This window comes from Oryzias latipes, chromosome 5, assembly GCF_002234675.1.
Source record: "Oryzias latipes chromosome 5, ASM223467v1".
In the NCBI taxonomy this organism is placed as follows: Eukaryota; Metazoa; Chordata; class Actinopteri; order Beloniformes; family Adrianichthyidae; genus Oryzias; species Oryzias latipes.
In genome coordinates, this window is record NC_019863.2 from 6,685,753 (window position 1) to 6,707,284 (window position 21,532).

At 41.6% G+C, this 21,532-nt stretch overlaps 1 long non-coding RNA gene across 2 annotated transcripts; it reads right to left on the reverse strand.

The window, feature by feature from the left end:
- Positions 1 to 17,126: 17,126 nt before the first annotated feature.
- LOC110015104 lies at positions 17,127 to 19,914 on the reverse strand. Of its 2 annotated transcripts, none has more exons than XR_002290185.2 (4): positions 19,665 to 19,914; positions 19,374 to 19,495; positions 19,249 to 19,285; positions 17,127 to 17,455 (listed from the first exon to the last, which is right to left on the reverse strand). It is a non-coding gene; the product is annotated as an uncharacterized LOC110015104 (long non-coding RNA). The 2 variants fall into 2 exon arrangements; XR_002290182.2 differs by having other exon boundaries at positions 19,110 to 19,285.
- Between the last annotated feature and the right edge of the window lie 1,618 nt (positions 19,915 to 21,532).

Here is a 21,532-nt window from a genome sequence, read left to right on the forward strand (position 1 = left end):
ACCACAGTAGAGCCAGGCACGTAACACAGAGAAGTATGTAAAACCCGTTTTCAGCTGTGTTAAAACAAATGTAACAAGTAAAACATTTTTTTTCTTGTTTGATGACACGACAATCATTGCTTTACATTTGTCAGTGCCTCTTAGGCTGAAACATTCTGACCGTGTTTAGATCACGTGACCACCGACTATGGTGGTCGTGTTGGTCGTTGGTCCCGTCGTTCCGCTCAGAGGACGGATTGTATTCAGACTGAGGAAACTCGAAGCGAATCTGTCCAAACGAACCAAGACCACCTCAAAAGATGAGTCACAGAGCGGTTCCTGGTCCCGGACTTGGGTCTGCTTGGGTGTATTCAGACTGAAAATTCGTTCCGGATTATCGGGGGAAAAAACTCTGATTCACTTTAAGCTGACCAAATGTGTCCAGTGTTAAACTTCCTTGGTTCATGCTTAAAATAGTTTTCCAAGGAAGTATTGAGTATTTGATGTCATAAGTGGAGATGTGGCCTAAGGCCAAGTCACCACACATTTACCACCCTTTGTAACTTTTCTCAGTAGTGAGGCAATGTTAACATTTTTTCTTTGAGACATACAAATGTTTAATTCTTTTTCAGCTTTTCTCTCTCACATACAGTCATATGAACGAAACACTTCCACTCTTCGCCCTTTGATGCTAAAGCACGATCGGTACATTCCTATAATTGTGACGTACAAAACACTGAGGAACTAGACCTGCTGGGGATTAAGTTTTACCAGTGTACAAGAAGAAAAGACATTTTAAAAATAATATATATAATACAGTTGCATTCTGCGACATCTTTTTTTTTTTACAAAGAGTCCCACAGTGTATTTGGGAGGTTTCATTACTTAACTGATGCAATAATACTACTACTGCAATACCACGACTGCTTGGTAAACCTAGTAGGATGCACATCCATTACAACTATAATTCTGCCACCAGTAATTAAAATAAAATAAGTTACCACTGATGGCAAAGTAAAGAAAAACCAGTAGAACTGGTTTTCTTATGTGTATACACAGGTCAGAGCTAAAACAGTACAATTAATCCTAGATGGATAAAATTTAAAGCAACCCCAAAAGAGAATAGTTTAAAGCAAAAACAAGGCACAATGATGTTAAACCTCCAGAGCACAATATATCACAGTTGCAGGTATGTACAATGAAGAATTAGCAGAGTTGAGCTTAAAGCAGTTTGGGTTGGATGTGGCAGGAGGCCATTTTGAAGACCTTTGCAAAGTAGAAACTTTAAAGAAATGTTTGTTTTTTTACAGTAAGAGGAATTTATGAGGGCATTTTGAAAATAAAAAAATCAATTTTTTATTTTTAAGTCATTTGTGTCATAATTCTCAGGCAAGACAGACCCAGACGCTGAAACCCAGAATGATCACACAGGTGAGTGGCTTGGTAAGTAGTATTTAATCTCAATGGAGATAACAGGATTGTTTTTGGCAGGCTGGCGATCCGGACTGGAGCGAGGCTCGTGACGTGGCTGGAGGTAAAACCACAGCAGATCGGTCCCAAAGTTCTCAGACGTAGCAGGTGAGTAGCAGATGACGTCTTTTGATGAATCCTGAGACAGGCAGGGAGGGGCAAGATTAGTTCAAGGCAAGGCAAGGATAAACAAGACATGGATGGACTGGACCAGCCATAGTCACCATAAGGGGTAACGAACTGGCGTTGAATACTGGAGCTGGGTCTCCTTTTGAGCAGCAGGGTTGATGAAGGTGAATTGGTCACAGCGGTGGAGTGAGGAGCAGAGCAGAGCAGAGGGGGCGGGGCTGACAGAGGCACCATGACAATTTGTGTTTGAAAAGACTAATAAGAGCATTCTTAGTCTATAACAGTAAAATTTAACAATTGAAAAAGCGTTTTTTTCAACAGAAAAAAACGTTTTACATTTTTTTCAAATAATAAAATTATGTGTATTTTACAACAAACCATTTTTCTATTATATTGATGTCAACGTGGGTTCTTATGGGTTAAAATTCTGTATTGTAGGTGAACTGTCATATTGATATCAAGCGTTCCTATTATCCGTTAGAAATTCTTGATAAAAATGGATTATGATTATTAATGAAAATCCTTCTTAGTTTTTTTTTAAAATACATTTTGTGATTTTAACCAGCTTTTACAAGCACAACAGAGAACAACTACGGTTGTGACATGACAACTTTGGTCATGTTTTGTTTAAAGTTTTCCCTCTGTCAGTCATACTAGAGGGCTATTTCAGGTAGCATGTTTAAACTAGCCTGACTTTAAGCCTGAACTCTGGCTGAAATCCGCCTGAACTTGCTTACTCTGGGTATGTCGGTTCCAAAAGACCGGATATGATTTAGCGTAATTACGCTCGACTTGCTAACCCTGGATTAATGCTGGTGCTAACCCTAACCCTTCAAGTACATAAAGATATTCTCAATGGATCGCCGATATCCGGAGTCACCATTAAAACGCATGGAGAAAAAAAGAAAGCACTATACTTCAGTGAGACGGAGTCTGAGATTTTAATGACGGCGTATGAAGATTATACGTCCATCAAAAAAGTAATACAGCTGCATAATCAAAAGAAAGAGTTTCTGCCTGTAGTAGAAAAACAGACAAAGTAAACGCACAAGTTTCTGATCTTATTTCCATTTTCATGTGACGCATATATATATATATATATATATATATATATATATATATATATATATATATATATATATATATATATATATATATATATATATATATATAGATAGATAGATAGATAGATATAGATATATAGATATATATATATAGATATATAGATATATATATATAACTTATCCAATTTTGCCAACTTAAATGAATTACTTCTATTGGTAACAAGTAGTTAAGTTAGATTTATTAAACCTAATTTCTTATTTCTATAAAACTCAAAAATTGTTAATTAAACTCAAATTTACATATTTACTTAACTAAATGTCATATTACTCCAAGTCAAGTAATCTTTTTTCCATCGTAATGAATTAAAATTCTTGAACTCTCATATGTCTAAGTTTGAGCCGGCAGATCCTCATTTTTATAACAATAAAAAGAACAAAACAGTGTAAATGAAATGCATTCATTCCTCAAGGAATTTTCCAAAATTGTCAATATACTAATTATTAGTAGGTCTGCTATATAAACTCATCATCCTCTCCCTCCCTCTCCCTCATGGTGCGGAGACTTGCGCAAAGTAGGACAAAATTACTCGGCAAAACACGGTAAAACACAGTAAAACAGCTAAACAACTAAACACATTTGGTCAAAAACCCACACTTAAACCCAAATCCGTCCAGAAAGGCAAAGGGAATGATATCCCACAATCCCTTGCGGTGCCGATCTAACAGCAGCACCAAAGTTACACCTACTCAATTGAATTAATTTGAATGAAAGCAAAATAACTTTTTGAAAACTGTGTTATTTTTAAACTGACTTAACAAAAACATGATTTATCTTAACTGAAGCAAATAATTAAGTTAGATCAAAGTAAAAAAGTTTATTTTCCCAACATCCATATGTGGTTTTATCACCCTCTCATGGTGGAAAAAGTATTATCTGAGCTTCTTCATCCACTAAATCATCTTCAAATGGACACGCCATGCTGCTTACCCTCTCTGAAAATAAACTAACCTTCAACTAAACCTGCTCCAGACCAGGTTATGTTCAGAGCATGAGTTGCTATGGCAACTTGACCTACCCTGAAACATACCTCCATTTTTGGAACCGAAAGCTGAGGTTATCAACTTCCTTAGCCTCAAACTTACTGTGGGAGCTAGCATAACCTGCTTTCTGGAATACCCCCCAGGTTCATGTTCATAATCATCCACGACTGATCTAATTTCTACTAATAACTCTGTGTTTTTAAGTGTCTTGTTTTATGGTCATCTGCTTTGTCACCTTTTTGTTTTCTTTTGTCATGTTTATGTTTCTTTATTAAATGTTTCTGCCACCAAGCCTGGTCTCCTGCAAATTGCTAAATTAGTTTAAAGTACAAAAGAGTTCAAATGAGCTGAAAAACATGAGTGGCAAGAGAATCGCAACTTTAAAAACATGCATACAGAGGGAAAATATAAGTTTTTGACCCATCTCTGATTTTGTGGATTTACCCACCTAAAAAGTAACTGAGAGTCAATCAACCAGTGTCGTGCGAATACATCGTAAATATACATAAATGAAATGAATATACTTTTTCCTTACTAAACATAAAAAAAATGTATTCTATAATTACTTTTTTGTGTGTGGATTTTCATTATTTAAAAAAGTAGCACATTTACAAATTTCCTGTTCAAAAAACATGAAAAGCGGCAGATTAGGCACCTAGTCTGTGCCGGACACACTGACTAAGCTGCAGCTGACAGATGCACTTTACTGCTTCAGTCTCTCTATCGTAATAAAAGATGGGTTTTTTTATATCTTAATTTTACTATTTTTCTGCAACTGCCTGGTGCCAGTTTGTGATCCATTTACCGGTAGTCTTTTCTATCCACTAAAAATGTTTTTTAGAAACTAGGGGTGTGTATCTGCAAAAGTCTGGCGATACTATACATGTCCCGAGACAAGTCCCACGATTTCGCGATTTTGTGCCGGAACACATTTTCTTGTCTTTTTTTTCAACAGTACGATATAGAAAAAGCTCTACCTGAATATTAATGTCTTATTTTAATAAAATGGTCAAATTGATTTCATTTACTTGTTACAACATTAGGCACTGCAACTGTATCTCACATGCTTTTACCCAACCAAATGTACGGTGCTTTTATTTTGGTGACTTCAAATACAGTGTTCTTAAAGGGAACAGTCAACATTGTCTGATTTTTACAAAAAATATTTTTCAGTATAAGAAAATAGAATGAATGTGCCTTAACCAAAATGATTCTAAAAGTTTAATTGAGGAAATAAAGTGCTGTTTATTTCCAATTATGCTTAATGTAGCGTCTCCAATACTGTTAAACGGTTCAGGAGCCTGAATGGTGCTTCCAAAATAAAGGAAACAATAAAGTGTGATGAGGCAGCATGACAGAGTAAAGGAAACTTTAATGTGGCTAAGATGCTTTATTACATGACAGTCTGCAGCTCCACTTTCTCACACGCGGAAGTAAACACTGATTTCACTGATTTCACTGCTCGTCGCCACAGCGTTGGCCTGTCTTCAGAGTGTTGGACACATCACTCTGATCCATCAGTACACTGAACTAGAATCTATTGCTGTGAGGTTCTGCAGAACTTTGGCTCACTTTGCCGACAGCATTTTGGCTGATGGTCTGTACATGAGCCGCTGCACAGCTGCACTTTCACTCGTTCTTGAGTCCTGATTTCACCGCAATCCGTGTTTTTATATGTTGCTGGCAGTAACATGGCACAGAGTTTTGGTTTGGTACTCATCCAAGGTAAAAACTAAGTAGTGCATGTCTCATAACAGCAAAGCAAGCTGCTTCTCACTGAGATCTTGTAGTTGTCTTGTGTGGTGTTGAGCTGCTCAAAAAGGCTCAGTGGGCAGTGCTGCCAACTAGGGCTCTGGGGTTTAAGTGGAAAACAAGTCTCAGACGCTGAAGGACGGCCATAAAATTTTAAATAAATATCATCCTGACAGCATTTTAAATCGATACAAATATCGCTAAATATAACATCCCAATACATCGGCGAATCAGTTTTTTTTCTACACCGCTATTAGAAACACACTGGGTGAGGCAGTCCATCTGCCTCAAGGCAGAGGGCACTGAACCCAGACAATGTGACACCGCGGCTAAAGAATAGAATTAGGGGTAGCAAGTCAAGAACATCTGTCCAGTGATTCTTTTATGCTGTTTAGCATCATTTTCTAAATGAAGGATTACGTGTCTAAACTCAGAAATTCGTTGAGACATGTTACTGGCAGTGATCTCTATTGAGACACAGAGGCTTTTAAAACTAAAGAAAGAAAACACTTTTACAAACAGGTTTTCCAGATGTTTCTTCAGAGAGAGCAGCGTACAGACTTCATTTATAAGTCAAAGTGAGTCAATAAAAACAATTTGTCTTTTTTTTTCTTTGCTACCATTTGTACATGGTTGAAAAATATTGAAACGAAAAATTTTTACAACACACTTTAACTTTTACTCTGTAGGGGTGTTACGCCCCCAATCCGTCTAGTGGCCTAAAAATGACACAATACAAAAATGAAGCCCCATCTCCTTCCAGTCTTAAATGCCGGCACACTTAAAGCAGGTCAAGAGATTTTATTATGATTGAACCATGAGAGCTAGAGTATTTACTTCAGTGTGGACCCAGGCCAAAATAACAAACAAAAATTGGCCTACCTAACAAGAACCCAAATCTTACCTAGTAAAACGACATAACCCAAAAGACAAAAACTTACCTCCCTAACATAACAAAAACAAAAGAAAACATAATTCAATTCGCCGTCCGGCGAGGCAGGTCCGGCGTGGGGTCGTCAGGCATGGGGTCGTCAGGCATGGGGGGGGGGGGGGGGGGGGGGGGTCGGGCATGGGGTCGGGCCAGCAGTCGAGCTCCGGCGGGTCGGGCCAGCAGTCGAGCTCCGGCGGGTCGGGCCAGCAGTCGAGCTCCGGCGGGTCGGGCATGCCCTTGGAAGCGGGGACCTGTCGGGGTTCAGGGGGCAGCCCCCCTGGGAGCCGAGACGGGTCGGGGCGCAGGCGGCGCCCCCCTGGGAGCCGAGACGGGTCGGGGCGCAGGCGGCGCCCCCCTGGGAGCCGAGACGGGTCGGGGCGCAGGCGGCGACCCCCTGGGAGCCGAGACGGGTCGGGGCGCAGGCGGCGACCCCCTGGGAGCCGAGACGGGTCGGGGTGCGTCCGGGACCACCACTGGACGAGGCTGTGGTGCGTCCGGGACCACCACTGGACGAGGCTGTGGTGCGTCCGGGACCACCACTGGACGAGGCTGTGGTGCGTCCGGGACCACCACTGGACGAGGCTGTGGTGCGTCCGGGACCACCACTGGACGAGGCTGTGGTGCGTCCGGGACCACCACTGGACGAGGCTGTGGTGCGTCCGGGACCACCACTGGACGAGGCTGTGGTGCGTCCGGGACCACCACTGGACGAGGACGGTGGCGGCGACGACGACCCCCCCCCCTCAGGGCAAGAAGGCTCCCTGTAAAGACCAGGTGGCTCCCACTCCAGGCATACGAGGCAAACTGGGTCTGGTCAAAAACCCAGTAAGACCTCGTACGCTCGGCTTCCTGGCAGTAGGCCTCTAGCAGCCGCATGTCCCGCTCTGCTGGGTCCAGAAAATATGGCTGGTCCATTCTGTCACGATGAGGGGTTGGCTCGAGAGCTGGTAGGACCCAGATGCAGAGGCGGAGGCACGGAGTTCAGGGACTAGAGGGTTTAATGAACAAAAAGCGCTGCAGAGCAGGATTTCAGAACAAACAAACAAAAACTTACTGTGGCGTGGCGAGGGACATGGAAACATGAGCGTGGCAAAAAGAGACATGAACACCATGACAAAAGGTAATGGACCAGCACAGGAGGAAGGCAGAGACAAGACTTAAATACAGACAGGGTAGACAAGACACAGGTGAACACGATCAGGGCAGATGGGGACCAAAGGAAGTAAAACTCAAGAAACAAGACAAGACAGGAAACCTTTCAAAATAAAACAGGAAACAGAACCAACCAAGACAGAACAAGAACTAAAACGAAAAATAAGACACAACAAACTCAAACCATGACAGTATAGCTGGTTTTGGGAGGGGTGGGAGATGTCAAATGAGCCTCCTTTGGTCTTCTTCCTGGTTCTTTTTACAGCAGGTGTGATTCCAGGTGTGACTTCCGGCTGCCAATCCACTCCTGGTGCTGGAGCACCACACCAATCGCAGCCCAGCACCTGCACACTGACATTTGCAAAGAGACACAAAAAGAAAACCACACAAAGAAAAACGTCCTGGGACGTAACAAGGGGTCATATCTTAATCTGACTGGTGATGTCAGTGCGTCACCAACTGTGAATCTCACCGCAAGTCACTACTGTCATCCTAATGGTGGGTTCATTTGAAAACTATGATAGAAAATCAGAAAGAAAACCTAGAAATCCACTTTAAAGAATTTGCATACATTTATTTACATTTATTAAAGGAAATAAGTAATGGATCCCCTAACTACCAGTGGAACAACATGTCACAAAACTTACGGTTTGGACTGTTTCACGTTTGAGAGTCAAGGTTTAGATCATTCTTCGGATCACTTAAAAGGAAAAACTAACAGGAAAAATAAAAAGATAAAAGGTTACAGTTTATTTATTGAAATGCTTCAAAATATATACATTTAATATAATGTAACATATATAAGGTACTTTATAAATATTTATAGATACACGTACACAAATATATGTTGCATCAAAACATCTGCTCATTGAGGCCTTTTTTTAAAAACAAAACATTAATGACATGTTTTAATTCAAGATATACTGGATGCATATATATATATATATATTCCTGTTAGGAATTTGTGGTTTAGGACCCAAAATGCAGGAGGCCAGGCTTGGTGATTTAAAAACACATTTAATGAATCAACTTAAACATGAGAAAAACAACATAAATGAAGCAAAGCAGAACAGAGCAGATGTCCTGACAACCTGACACTGAGGACCTGAACACCAGACACCTAAATAAACTTAACTAACAAAATGAAGCTGGATGATCAACCTGAGACTGGCGAGAGTAACAAGGAAAGCAGAACATGACAAAACACCACAATACCCAAGCACAGAATCCTCACCAGACCTGCACAAGTTCAGAATGGACTTCAAAACCATCAGCAAGAAGCTGGGGTTTGAGGCTAAACTTTATTTTAATTTTTTTTTTTTTTGTATAATTCTTTCAGAACTGGATTGCAGAGAGAGGAAAAAAGGGTGGAAGAGATGAATGAAGTTAAAGTGGTTTGATGATTTTTAAAGAAATGCATAGAAGGGGGTAAGATTACAAACACGGAAAGGCAACATTTTGCTGGCGGTTTATCATTATTACTTTCACACGTAGATGTTTATTAAAGGACTGAGCCTGTTCGACTATTGGAGGTTAACTAAAACCCAAGGCAAAGCTCTAGCTTGGCTGAGGTTTGTACGATAGAAATCCAAGAAAGCTTTCATTGTAAACTCATAGTAGAGAGTTTCTTTGTCTATATCTGACAGGCTGGCCTTTTCTTTCTGCCAAAACCGTGGTTTAAAGGGAAACTAACAACAAGGGATGCTTTGCATCTATCCCTACAGCAAACCCAACCCTACTTATTCATAGACTCCTTTTGAGATAGAAGTTTATTACCTTCTTAGGAAAAGCACATGGGTCTGTGTTCGGCACTTATGCCTTTAGGACCCTTCACATTTCCAGAGAGTCATCACTCTTTGACCCCTGAAGAGAAACAAGTCCATTCATAGCTCTCAATCAGATGAAATCTGCTTCCCCCTTTCTTGGCAACCAGTCTCTTTGTAAATTTTTTGTTGGTTTTGTCAAAAATGACCTTTTTTTTTAAAGTCGCTTCCCATGTTATAATTTTTGTCCTCAACAGCTGAGCAATCATATCAGAGCGAAAGGCTTCTTGTGTTGTTACAATAGAGGGATATGAATCTTCAGACACACCAGGTGTATAGTAGCATAAACCACTTTTCTATTATTGAGGCTAAGCTGTATTTATATTCATCATGATAGTATACTTTTTTCTCTGTTTTTATTGTTGGACCAGATGAAAAAGAAGACGAGAGAAGAAGAAAATGGGATGTTAGAGATTGGGGTAAGAGTACTAAAGAAACTGATGCAACAGGATGCCAGAGGTTTATCATTTCTACTGTCAGGTGTAGAAAAGGGATGGGGCCTTATTGACACTGTTTTATGACCTTCATCATTATAATATATTGGCTTTGCTTTTCACTCTAACCTAGATCATTAAACGAATGACCTTTTGAACTCTGTGAGATCATAGTTGGTGCTATGCGTGTCTATACACACACTCTAAAATTTTACAAATACACCTATTGGCTCCAAAAATCTTCACACACAAGCATGTTTGCTTGTACACAATACAACTAAAGTTCACATGTACATACTTATGTATACAAACAGACACGTGTAAAGCAAGCTGACACCTGTGTTCAGGTGAGTGTTTATGTTCCACTGCGGTGGATGATGGAATGTAAAAAGAGGTCATCCCCACACCAAGACCCCTGTCGAAGCAGCAACGATAGCCGGGGCCCCTCGACACCCGTTCAGGACAGCAGATAGAGGAAAGCCGCTCACCAGGATATCATGTGAGCCACCCAGTCCAGGGCCAGCAGGAGAGCCACAGGGGCCCCCTTCGTCAGAGAGCAGGGTTGCGCAAGAGCTTGGAGAGCGCAAGCTCCAGCCCAGCCAGAAGAACAGCCCTTCCCCCATGCCAGGGCACCCAGTATGGGCCTGCACTGACCCCAACCCCGAAGAGCATCTCCCCACCCTAACCCACGCACAAACCACGGCCCTCCAAGGGAGACCCGTCCCCATGCTCAAGGCAACCACTCGCCCACCCCCATGGAGGTCCAGCATCAAGCAAAGCAGGGGCCGCCCAGAGTAGGAAGACGCCTAAGCACAAAGAGCATTGTAAACATGGACCGACCAGGTGTACCCACTATAAAATGTATTATTGTTAATACGTCAATGATGCAAATACAGGCATTTAGACAAGTAAGAAGTACCCATGACAATAATTAACATGTTATCTGACCGCGGTCCTTAAAAGCTCCTGCAGTGCTTGTTTTCTGAGCGAAGCAAGTTTATTTGTATGGCACACTTCGTGTAAATGTTTTTTTATATAGAAAATTAAAACAAATGTTTAACAGAAATATTAAAGAAGTGATCTTTAAAAAAAATCAAAGAAATTTCAATAGAATTAATTTAAAGTAAGCTTAAAGTAAGAGCATACTGTAAACCCTTGATGTAAAATTACAGTGACAAATCCACAATATTAACAGTGTTCTGCTGTGTTCTTTCTGCAAAGTATCATACTGTAAACTGCAATGCAAACTTGGAGAAAATCTTACAGCATTTAGCTGTTTTTATGTAGTACAGTACTATACTGTAAATTGCAACGCAATGGGAAAATAAGAAAAAGGAAAGAAAATTGTGTGATTTACAGGAACTTACTGTTAACAACTGAGCATTATAGGAAACTAATGAAGTGCGTGATGTTATTCAAAAATCAGCTGCTCTAGAACATTCAGGAAATGTTTCATTTGTATCCCAGCCAGTTTGTGTAAGTTTGGCAGCTACAAACTCTATATTGTTAAGTTTCTTCAGATATAGCAGAATGCATTACTTAAGTTAAAGTTTGAACTTGTTAGTGTTTGTTGCACCATAAGTAAGTTGTTTATGTCCAGGCATCAGATTGCAATGCTGAGTCAATTAAATTGTGTAAAAATACAATACAAAGGTGTAATGAAAGGCTTTGCTAAGGTTGACAAGATCACTACGGTCTTCCATATCTGAGGATTCTGAACATAAGACCACTATGAGTCCTATAGTATGTGAGACACAGATAATATTGTGTGCCTACTGTTGTGATGAAGGCAACATCACAGTTACTCACACCTTGGTGTTCTTAAAGGTGTTCATTCTCTGAGGCACCGCCTTTTACCCTTTATGGGTGCCGCCCCTTTCATGACATCAACCTAGAGCGCGGCCAATATTAGAGATCGACCTCTAAAGTAAACAATTGTTTGACCTAGTGGCTATCGGAGACGGGACACAATTGGAAGATAAACGGTATAGTGCATAGAAAATGAAAGCGTTTAGCCAATAACTGCTAGCTCCATGGAGAAAGTGGGTGTGTTGGGACCCAACTATCTAATTTCATAGAGGTATACGGCCACATTAACCCCCCCCACACACACACACAGATAGACATAAATGCACATAATAAAATGTCCCATCAACCCTTCCTAAGGCTATCGAAACACCCACACAACACTTCTACTGTTTAAATGTATAACTCCCATTGTTTCTTATCTGATCTTTGAATATCAGAATATTTTAGTGAGCTATTTTCAACCGGGTATTGCCTCAATGATTTCCCAAATTTGTGTGGTGAAGGCCATTCAGGAGGATCTTCTGAGTAATGCCTTGCCCCAACCCTCTCCTCTGTACCTCTCTGTTCTTCTCCCTCTTCTGTTACTGTTTGAGTTTCTTTGCTTTTGTATTTTGGTTCTGTCATGTTTTGAGTTCAGTTTCCTGTTTTATTTTGAAAGTTTTCCTGTTTTGTTGTAGTATTGAGTTTTACTCTTGGTCCCTATCTGCCCTTATCGTTATCACCTGTGTCTCGTTTGTCAGTAAGTATTTAAGTCCTGTCTTTCCCTTCTTCCTGTGCTTGTCCATAGTTTGCAATTTACCCATTCAAGTGTTTTCAAGTTTCTCTCGCCAGCTCAAGCAGTGGATTTTGGTTTTTAGTTCGTTTTCAAGTTATTAAAGATCTTGTTCCCCTTGAACCTCCTGTCTCCTCCTCTCTGCACCTGGGTACTAGGGCTGTGGTGACAAATTACTTTCCTGTTGCGGGATCAATAAAGTTTTATTCTATTCTCGTAAGTAATGTCTACGAATGTATACGGTCAGTCTGCCGTACATTGGGTTATTGATCACTTGGAATGTTTACAACACCTCAGTCATGTCTGCCTCTGAAGTCTGCCCTCCGCAATGCAACCTTGAGGAGTTCCAAGGCCAAATTTGCTTTTCTTCTTCACGCAACACAAATCGCTGTGTATGCTCACTCTTTCAGAAGGATTTTGTGTCCATTCCCTATGTAGTTCCTTATTGGAATAATTTAGTTTATCAATTAGAATGGAAAAAGATCTGGGGCCTCATTTATCAAACTTTGCGTAGGATTTGCGTCAGAAGTGGCGTACGGATGAAACATAGGACGTGCGTACGCACAGAAATATTCGGAGTTATAAAACCGTGCGCACGCACATCCTACGCATCTTTCCCTTAATAAATCACAACCAATTCTAAATGCTGCGCAGCTTTTGCGGCCTCATGACACGCCCATAGTTGCCCATAAATAGTCCGTGAAACGCCCACAAATGAATATTCATTGATTGCGAAACCATGCCAAACACGGAGAGAAAATCAAAAAAACGTAACTTCACTCAATGTGAAGTAGAAGTTATCGTTGGCGAGGTGGAAAAGAGGAGAATAGTGTTGTTTGGAGGGCACAGTGTGGGCATTACTAATGCCAAAAAGGCACGTGAGTGGCAAACGGCGGCAGATGCTGTTAATGCTGCAGCCTCACAACCTCGGACCGTGGCCGGAATAAAAAAGAAAAGGTCGGACATCAAAGTCAAGGCAAAAAAACGTCTAGCGCTGACCACCCCCCCCCCACACACACACACACCCGTGTCTGCCACGGCTGTGGGGGGGGGACACCGGAGCTGACCCCTCCTGATGAGAGACTGGCGGCAATAATTGGGGAATCCCTTTTAAGTGGAGTGGTGACTGAGGTGCAGGGGGACACCGACGAGCCAGATGAACCGGGTGACACACCCCCAAAAGCCCGCAGAGGAAGTCGGAACCGGCTCATAAGCCACTCGTCCTCGTTTGCCAACAAGTCTCCTTGCTGTCTAAAGATGTGTTCACTCCGAATTCTTCCAATTGCCACATCTTCTAATAGCGCAAGATCAGCCATTGTGCGTCATTACGCGTTGTGATGGGGCATTTTATTTCCCTCCATTTAATTACATCTGACAAGCTACAGATGTCGGTAATAATCGACGTGGAAATGGGAAATTGATCAGCGCAAATGTAATTTCTTGTAACTTTCTGAATGGTCGAGACATACGCCATACATTGTTTTATCAAAAATAAAACAAACTAAAGGCATATGCATGAATACCATAATTCCGTACCTTATGAAGAAATGTTTTACTATGAAAACAACTTTCCCTAGTGGACAATTAATGCATCTCTCTCTATCTATCCATCTGTCTGTCTAATTGCACCTATATCTGCTCCACCAGACGGACACATTGACGGGAATATCAGTTTTGTACATTATTTCGTTCTGTTAACTATATTATTTATGAGGATGAATTGCACAACATGCCAATATTGCAGAACATATGTCACTTTTCTTTTTGCAAATATGTGTTCATTTGAATTTCTGTTGTAATTTTCGTTTGATTTTTTTGTTTGTTTCACTGCTGATCGATCAAACGGGTGTTCGTGTAGGCTGTTAATTGTAAGTCTTGCTTTGTGAAGTCCTCATGTTAATTATGAGAGGCATTATTGTCATTTTCACTTTCACGTGTTTCTTCCATCCACCCGTTTTTGTGCGTACGCCTTGTAACATCCGGTGTTGTTCCACGCACCGACGTAAGTTGATGACGTATGTGACGTGTGAAGGAAGTAAAATAAAGGAAAAGAGTTGTCTGACGAAGAAGCCTCTTGTAGTCCCTGAATACCCTAAATAATACGGAAGTATTACATGGTGTCATAAGTGGGATTCTAATCATGACGTTGCTTTTCAGCGTGTAAAAGACCTGCTGACACAGGAACCAGGTCCTGTACTAGCGTACTTTGACTGTACCAAGGATGTGAAATTGCAGGTGGATGCATCCCAATGTGGCCTAGGAGCGGTTTTGCTGCAGGACGAAAGGCCAATAGCATACGCATCCAAAGCACTGAATGACACTGAGAAAAACTATGCCCAAATAGAGAAAGAACTGTTTGCAGTGCTCTTTGGGTGTAAGCGTTTCCACCAGTACCTGTATGGGAGGCAGGTAGTTGTCGAGTCAGACCACAAGCCTTTGGAATCCATAATGCGCAAACCACTTGTCGCCGCACCACCTCGACTCCAGCGCATGATATTGCAGCTTCAAAGGTATAACATTGACATCCAACACAAGCCAGGAAAACACATCCCCGTCGCCGACACGCTGTCCAGGAAACCTATTGAGTGTGACAGCCAGACATTGTGTGAAGGAATGGACTTTCAGATTCACAGTGTGATCTGTAATGCTCCTGTGAGTGACAGAAAAATGGCAGAAATAAGAGCAGCCACCGCACAGGATGAGCAGCTGTCAAGATTGAAGCAGATGATCCAATCAGGTTGGCCAGATTCGCGCAAAAGGTGCCCAACCACCGTCGCTGAATACTGGAACCACAGACATGAGATATCTGAGGTAGATGGTATCTTGCTGAAGGGCGAAAAGATAATCATCCCTCACTCGCTCAGGACAGACATGTTGTCACGCATACATACCGGACACCTTGGGATTGAAAAATCCAAGCAGAGAGCGAGAGATGTTCTGTTCTGGCCCGGGATGGGAAAACAAATAGAAACGCTGGTTGGATCTTGCAGCATCTGTCTAGAGAGGCGTCACTCACACCAGAGAGAACCAATGATATCCCATCCTATCCCAGAGAGACCTTGGCAAGTAATAGCCACAGATCTGTTCACGTGGAACAGCCGTGACTACATAGTAGCCGTTGACTACTACAGTAGATACTTTGAAGTAGAGAAAATTGTCAGTCTTACATCAGCTGCAGTGATTACAAAGCTCAAAGCTATGTTTGCCAGGTTTGGTGTGCCCCAGACTGTCATCAGTGATAACGGACCCTGTTACAGCTCACAGGAGTTCAAAAACTTTGCACATTCATGGGACTTTGAACACATCACCAGCAGCCCATTGTACCCACAGAGCAATGGACTTGCTGAAAAGACAGTGCAGACTGCCAAAGCTCTCATGGATAAAGCTCATGCTCAAAGAGTTGACCCGTACCTGAGTCTACTGGAGTACAGGAACACACCAGTGGATGGTCTGAAGTCACCAGCCCAGTTATTGATGAGTCGTCGCTTACGCTCTGTGTTACCAGCTACGGAGAAGCAGCTGCAGCCGGTCCTTTCGCCTCGCTGCACATTCCAGAGCAGACGACAATTATGTCAAAGCCGGCAGAAGCAATACTATGACAGAAGTGCCAGAGCGCTGCCTGCTCTGTCCCAAGGATCTACAATTCGATTCCAACTTCCATCTGGGACATGGAAGCCTGCAACTGTCATTGGACCAGCACCCACACAAAGATCTTACAACATTGTCACTGATGAAGGCCAGATGCTGAGGAGAAACCGATGTCACCTTCTACAGACGCAAGAACCTAATCCTGAAAAAAATGCATCTGACCCAATCAAACCTGCGAGCACCGAAACAGAGCGTTTGCAACATCCTGACGCAGACCCGTTAGAACCAGAAGAAACATCACAGCTGGTTTCTACCAGATCAGGTCGCATAGTGAGACCTAGGGTTGTTCTAGATCTGTAATCAAATCAGTCGTATTCTTTAGACTGAAACCTTGTTACCAAATGTGTTATTTTAAACCTTGTAAAAACTAAAAAGAAAAAAAACATTGGTTTAATAGTTCATCCAAACGGGATTTGAATTTGCTCCATAAGTTTTATTGCTAAGTCTGATTGCTTTCTGGTTTAGTATGGTTTACACAGTCTCGTCAGTTTGACAACTATACTGAAGTTTTTTTTTTTTTTAAAAACAAGGGGGATGTAACATCCGGTGTTGTTCCACGCACCGACGTAAGTTGATGACGTATGTGACGTGTGACGGAAGTAAAATAAAGGAAAAGAGTTGTCTGACAAAGAAGCCTCTTGTAGTCCCTGAATACCCTAAATAATACGGAAGTATTACACGCCTGGGTCAGAGCTTGCGTGAAGGACCGCACATTTTCCTGTCAAGTTTGCTTTTTATAAATCTCAACTATTGCGTAGAGAGTGGCGTACGCCTTCTTTTGTGCGTACGCAACGTTTATAAATGAGGCCCCTGGAATCTACCAGCAAAATACTTTTTAACCAATAAAGTGAAAGAAATCTCATTTAAACTAATCCATAAATTTTACCCATCCAAACTATATCTGCAAAGGTTCAAAGAAGATATTGATGTAACCTGCTCTTTTTGTCAAGAACAGCCTGAAGATGCTGTACATTTATTTTGGTCGTGTCCCTTGTCCACTACTCTCTGGTCTAAAGTTTGTAATTTCATTTCCGCCCACATTGACCCAGACTTTCGCCTGTACTTAGAACATGTTATGTTTGACCTCACCCACTGTCCATCTCATAAAAAAGAACAATGCTATATCATTAAAAGTTTATTGTTTTTATGCTTTGATTTACGTTCATAAATCCAGAGTTACAAATTATACCCTCATTTCTCTATCTTTATCAATTAGTTTAAAAAAAACATGAACACAATAAGAACCTCTGACAATAAGTAAGCAATTAAAACATTCGATCAGTGCGTCAGTTTCAATGTCTTTGTGTAAAATGTAATAAAAAAAACCCGGTTTTTTCCTTTTTTGAATAGTTGTGTATTGAATTGTTAAATTCAATAAAGTTTGTAAAAAGAAAAATAGCTTGAGGAGTTCCATTTTCAGTCCGTCAACACGTCAATTTTGTAGTAAATAGCTGGAGAAACAGGAAAGAGGTGCAGATTTCAAAAAACAAACTTCTGTTGTACTTTCAAAATAAAACTTCGTAAAAAAAATATATATATATATTTTGTGGTGACATGCCCACATGATTACGGCAGATAGACACACAGGGAGACAGACAGACAGTTTTCCCCAAAAAAATGTTTATATGTGACAAAGCAGCATCACAGGCTGAAGGAGAACACATGAATGTCATTCTGTTGGGACTGGTACCATCTTGACACTGAGTTTTGGTACGCATCCTTAGTCCAGGTGCAAGAATAGTTCATCTCTTTCACCAGACAAAAAGGCCACAGACACTTTCTAAAGAACAGCACAAAACAGTGTCTCCACCCACACAGCATACCAGTAGGTGGCGGCAATTCACCTAAACGCAGTTCATCTCCTGACCCCCCCAAGGAGTGCAGGCTACCAGTAGCCTGCATTCTGTGGTGTGCGGAATAACTTAAGATTAACTTTCGAGACTTTGACATAAAAGATTTTATTTTGTGGCTAAGGTGTAAGAATAATGTTCTTCCGTTTATTTTGTGGCCTACATTTTGCAGGCTGGTTGAGAATATTCATGTTAAGTTCAAACTGTCTGTGGGTACCTGTTCATATTTCTTGTAGTTGTGTTGTGTTGTGTAGCTAAAAGTATCCCTGAAAAGGAATTTATTTAGGAAAAATGTTTCTTTGTAAATTGTGTGGCTTCCCTGCAAAGAAATCTATATGGTTTACTTTACATGTTAGAAGCCATAAACACATGGCAAATTATAGATTTTCTTGTGAAAATAGAATTGGAATGCTGCTTTCACTACATTCCCTGCCTTCCATTCCCCGACTGCTGTTTCACCTTTTCCATCACACTCGTCACTGCCAAGGAGAACGCCTGCAAACTCTCCCCATCTTGCTGTTTTCTAAAGACAAAGGCCTCCTTCAATGAAACATAGGATTGTGAGCAACCATACAGTTCTAGAAGCACAGAAATCATTTTCTCAGGATCACATCTTTCTGCAGTGGCCCGAAACGTTATCTCTGCACGCGCTTCCCTTTCCAGGAGATCAAACATAAAAAAGGCCTGTCACAGACATTTGTCTGTGTCTGAACTAAACGTGGGGCATCTGCTATCACTGGGAACACAAATGAGTCTCTCCGTTACTGGCCCGAAAGCTGTAGGAGGGAGATCTGCAGGCACATCAGTGCTCAGCCCCGCTGTGGGTTCTGACTATATGTGGACCTGTTCCCGACACAGTCTCTCATTGTCAGCTTTCAGCTGGGCAACTAAACTCTCTGAGTTCCTCCTCCATTCTGTACACTAGTACAATATCCTAGACTCCAAGGACTGAAGAAAAAAAATGCTGCTGCTTTGCCGTAATGAAAACAATAACGTAAAAAACATCGTACACCAGCCTCTGCCTATGATGTTTAAAAGAGCCTGCCAACAACGCCACAATGTGGCAACACAAATTAATAGGTTCACCAACGCCACCTGGGGCTGCTCTGCCCCAGGTAAAGACTAGAGAAAGGCAGGTGTAGGCCCCACTTTGAACTAAGGCAGATGCTGTGGTTTGCTTTAAAATATAATTTAGACTTTAGTTAAAAAACATTAAATATATCAATCAATAATAAAAATAATAAAAATCACAAACCTTAATACAATTAGTAAAAATATTCCAGAGGGGGAGCTTACTGGGGAGGTTAAACAACACGAAAACACAAGCAACCAGCACAATGTTGTGAAGCACTGCACACGTGATGGGGAAAACCACACAGCACACTGGAACCCACCACCAGACAGCAGTCCACCACCTCCGCCTCCCACTTCCTGAAACAGACCAATAAAATGAACACAGTGAAACCCACACAATTACACACTAAAGATAAAAATTGATCAATGGTGTAAGCCGCCCGACTGTCACTGATCAGCTGGTGGGAACCGTCCACAGTTCAGCAAGGCCCCACAGCAAAACGAGGTCTCCTGTGTGCAGCTGGGATTTCCCGCCCAAACTGGTCCCACCACGGCGGGGGTGGGGACCTGTACAGGAATCCCGAATTAAAAACAGCAAAGGCAAAGCAGCAGCTTTAATTCCCTATTTGCAGGGAGACAAGGAAGGCGTGCAGCCAAAACACGTTTCTGCAGAAACAAAATGAATAAGTTGCAGGAGCATTGATTGTTAAGCAGGAAGGCCGGCTTGACAACATACCGGTCACGGAGATGAGGGGCAGATCTAGGTGCAACAGTCCACGTCACGCTTGCAGGCTACTGTGGCCACACCGCAGAAGCGCCAAAACCCGGCTGATTGCTCATGTACAGGGAATTGTGAACCAGTGTCCTCGTAAGTTCCCACTCCTTGTTCAGATCTAAGTACTCAAAGACTGGCTTACCTGCCTGCCAACTCCCGCTCCCACTTCCTGATGACTCGATGTACGGCAACAACAAGAGGTCATGTCAGAAAGGGGGAGGATGAGAGCTTTTAAAGCACCATCTCTTGATTAACCGGGGTGTGTTATATGCAGTCTCATAATTAGTAGGCGTGTCCTACTTACCACAATTGACTCAGACCGACTCGGACCAATCACTGTTGTCTGCCAGCAATTGGCGGCACCAATAGTGCTTTCAATCTTGGGTAAGAGTTATTCTATAAAAAAAATCCTTAACACACATCTTTGAGAATAATTAATTCTGCTTAGAAATAATCCTATGGGTTCCAAACAATGTCAGAGATCAAAAGAGGAGACTGATATATTTTACATGCAACTACAGCATGTAAAATGTCAATATCATAGGTCAATGTACAGACAGGTTGAGAGGTCCTGCAGCGTTTTTCAATTATCAGGCGAGGCACAGCAGTTTAGCAACTTCACATTTCCAGTGTTGGCTTGCGACAAGTCCCAACCCGATGTTTTCAGACTTCAAATATCTGAACTTTAGTGAAGAATTTGCATTGCATCAACCAATCAGGAACTCAGCTTTAGTCAGTGATGTGTCAATGACACAATCAGCGGGTGTCCAAAACCAAAAGGCAGAAGAAGCTGGTTGTTGCCGTTTGTAGTCCTCCTGAATTGAATATTTTTCTTATTTGCATCAAGACTATCATCAAAAGTCCTTTAAATGTATTCTTATTTTGATTTTGTTGCTCCTCTGATCAATTTGGGACAGCATGTCGTCAAACTGGGTCACAAGATGGCTTTAAGTGTCCGTCATTCAGACGCCGCAGGAGTGAAGCTCACTGAACCGGAGAGTCTTTGAATGACTTCATGCACCCAGACATGGAGACGGGATTACCGATGCTTTTCTAGAGCTCTTCAAAATGAATAAAGCTGATCTCTAAACATCCTCATGTTTACAATAATGCAGAGATGAGGTTAAAAACTTAAGACGGTAGTTCCAGTTTACAAACACACTTTTGGAAAACCATCAAGCCTGAATCACGTTTAGTGTGAATCTTAGGCAAACACAATTTGCTCTCTTGTCTAATCCCTTTAACAGTGGTCTGTCTGTATCCAAAGCTGACACACTATCATGAGGAGGCGGAGCTTGAAACAAAGCTGTGTTTTTTGCTAAAAACCCTAAGGCCACTGGATAACATTCACAAAAAAGAAGCATACCGTTCCAAGAATCAGACTGACTTTCAGGCAACGGTGATATTAATAATTGGCCTCAAATACAAAAATAAATTAATGCTTGATCTATTTTATAAACACATTAGCAGGCCTGGTAAAGAGCTTTGCAAACACCAAAATGCTCAAAAAAAAGAATTTTGTTTTTTTTTATCCTGAAAGCAAAAGCAGAAAGTGTACTACTGGATTATTCAATAGCAGTTTTTTTGCCAGTGGAGTGTACATGTTTGCGTTTAAAAATCTTCACCCATCAGCTACTTGAAATTTGGAAACATGAGTCTAGGTTTGACAAATTCAATAAAAGACTGCCTCTTAGTTCAATTTCAGCACAGTTTGAGCTGACCCTGAAAACCCAGAAGAACAAAGGAGCATTATTCAGAGCCGGAAGTTTGCAGTAAAGGTCAGTTAAGTTGCATCTCCCCAAAGGAGTCCAATTCCTTCCAGCAGTACA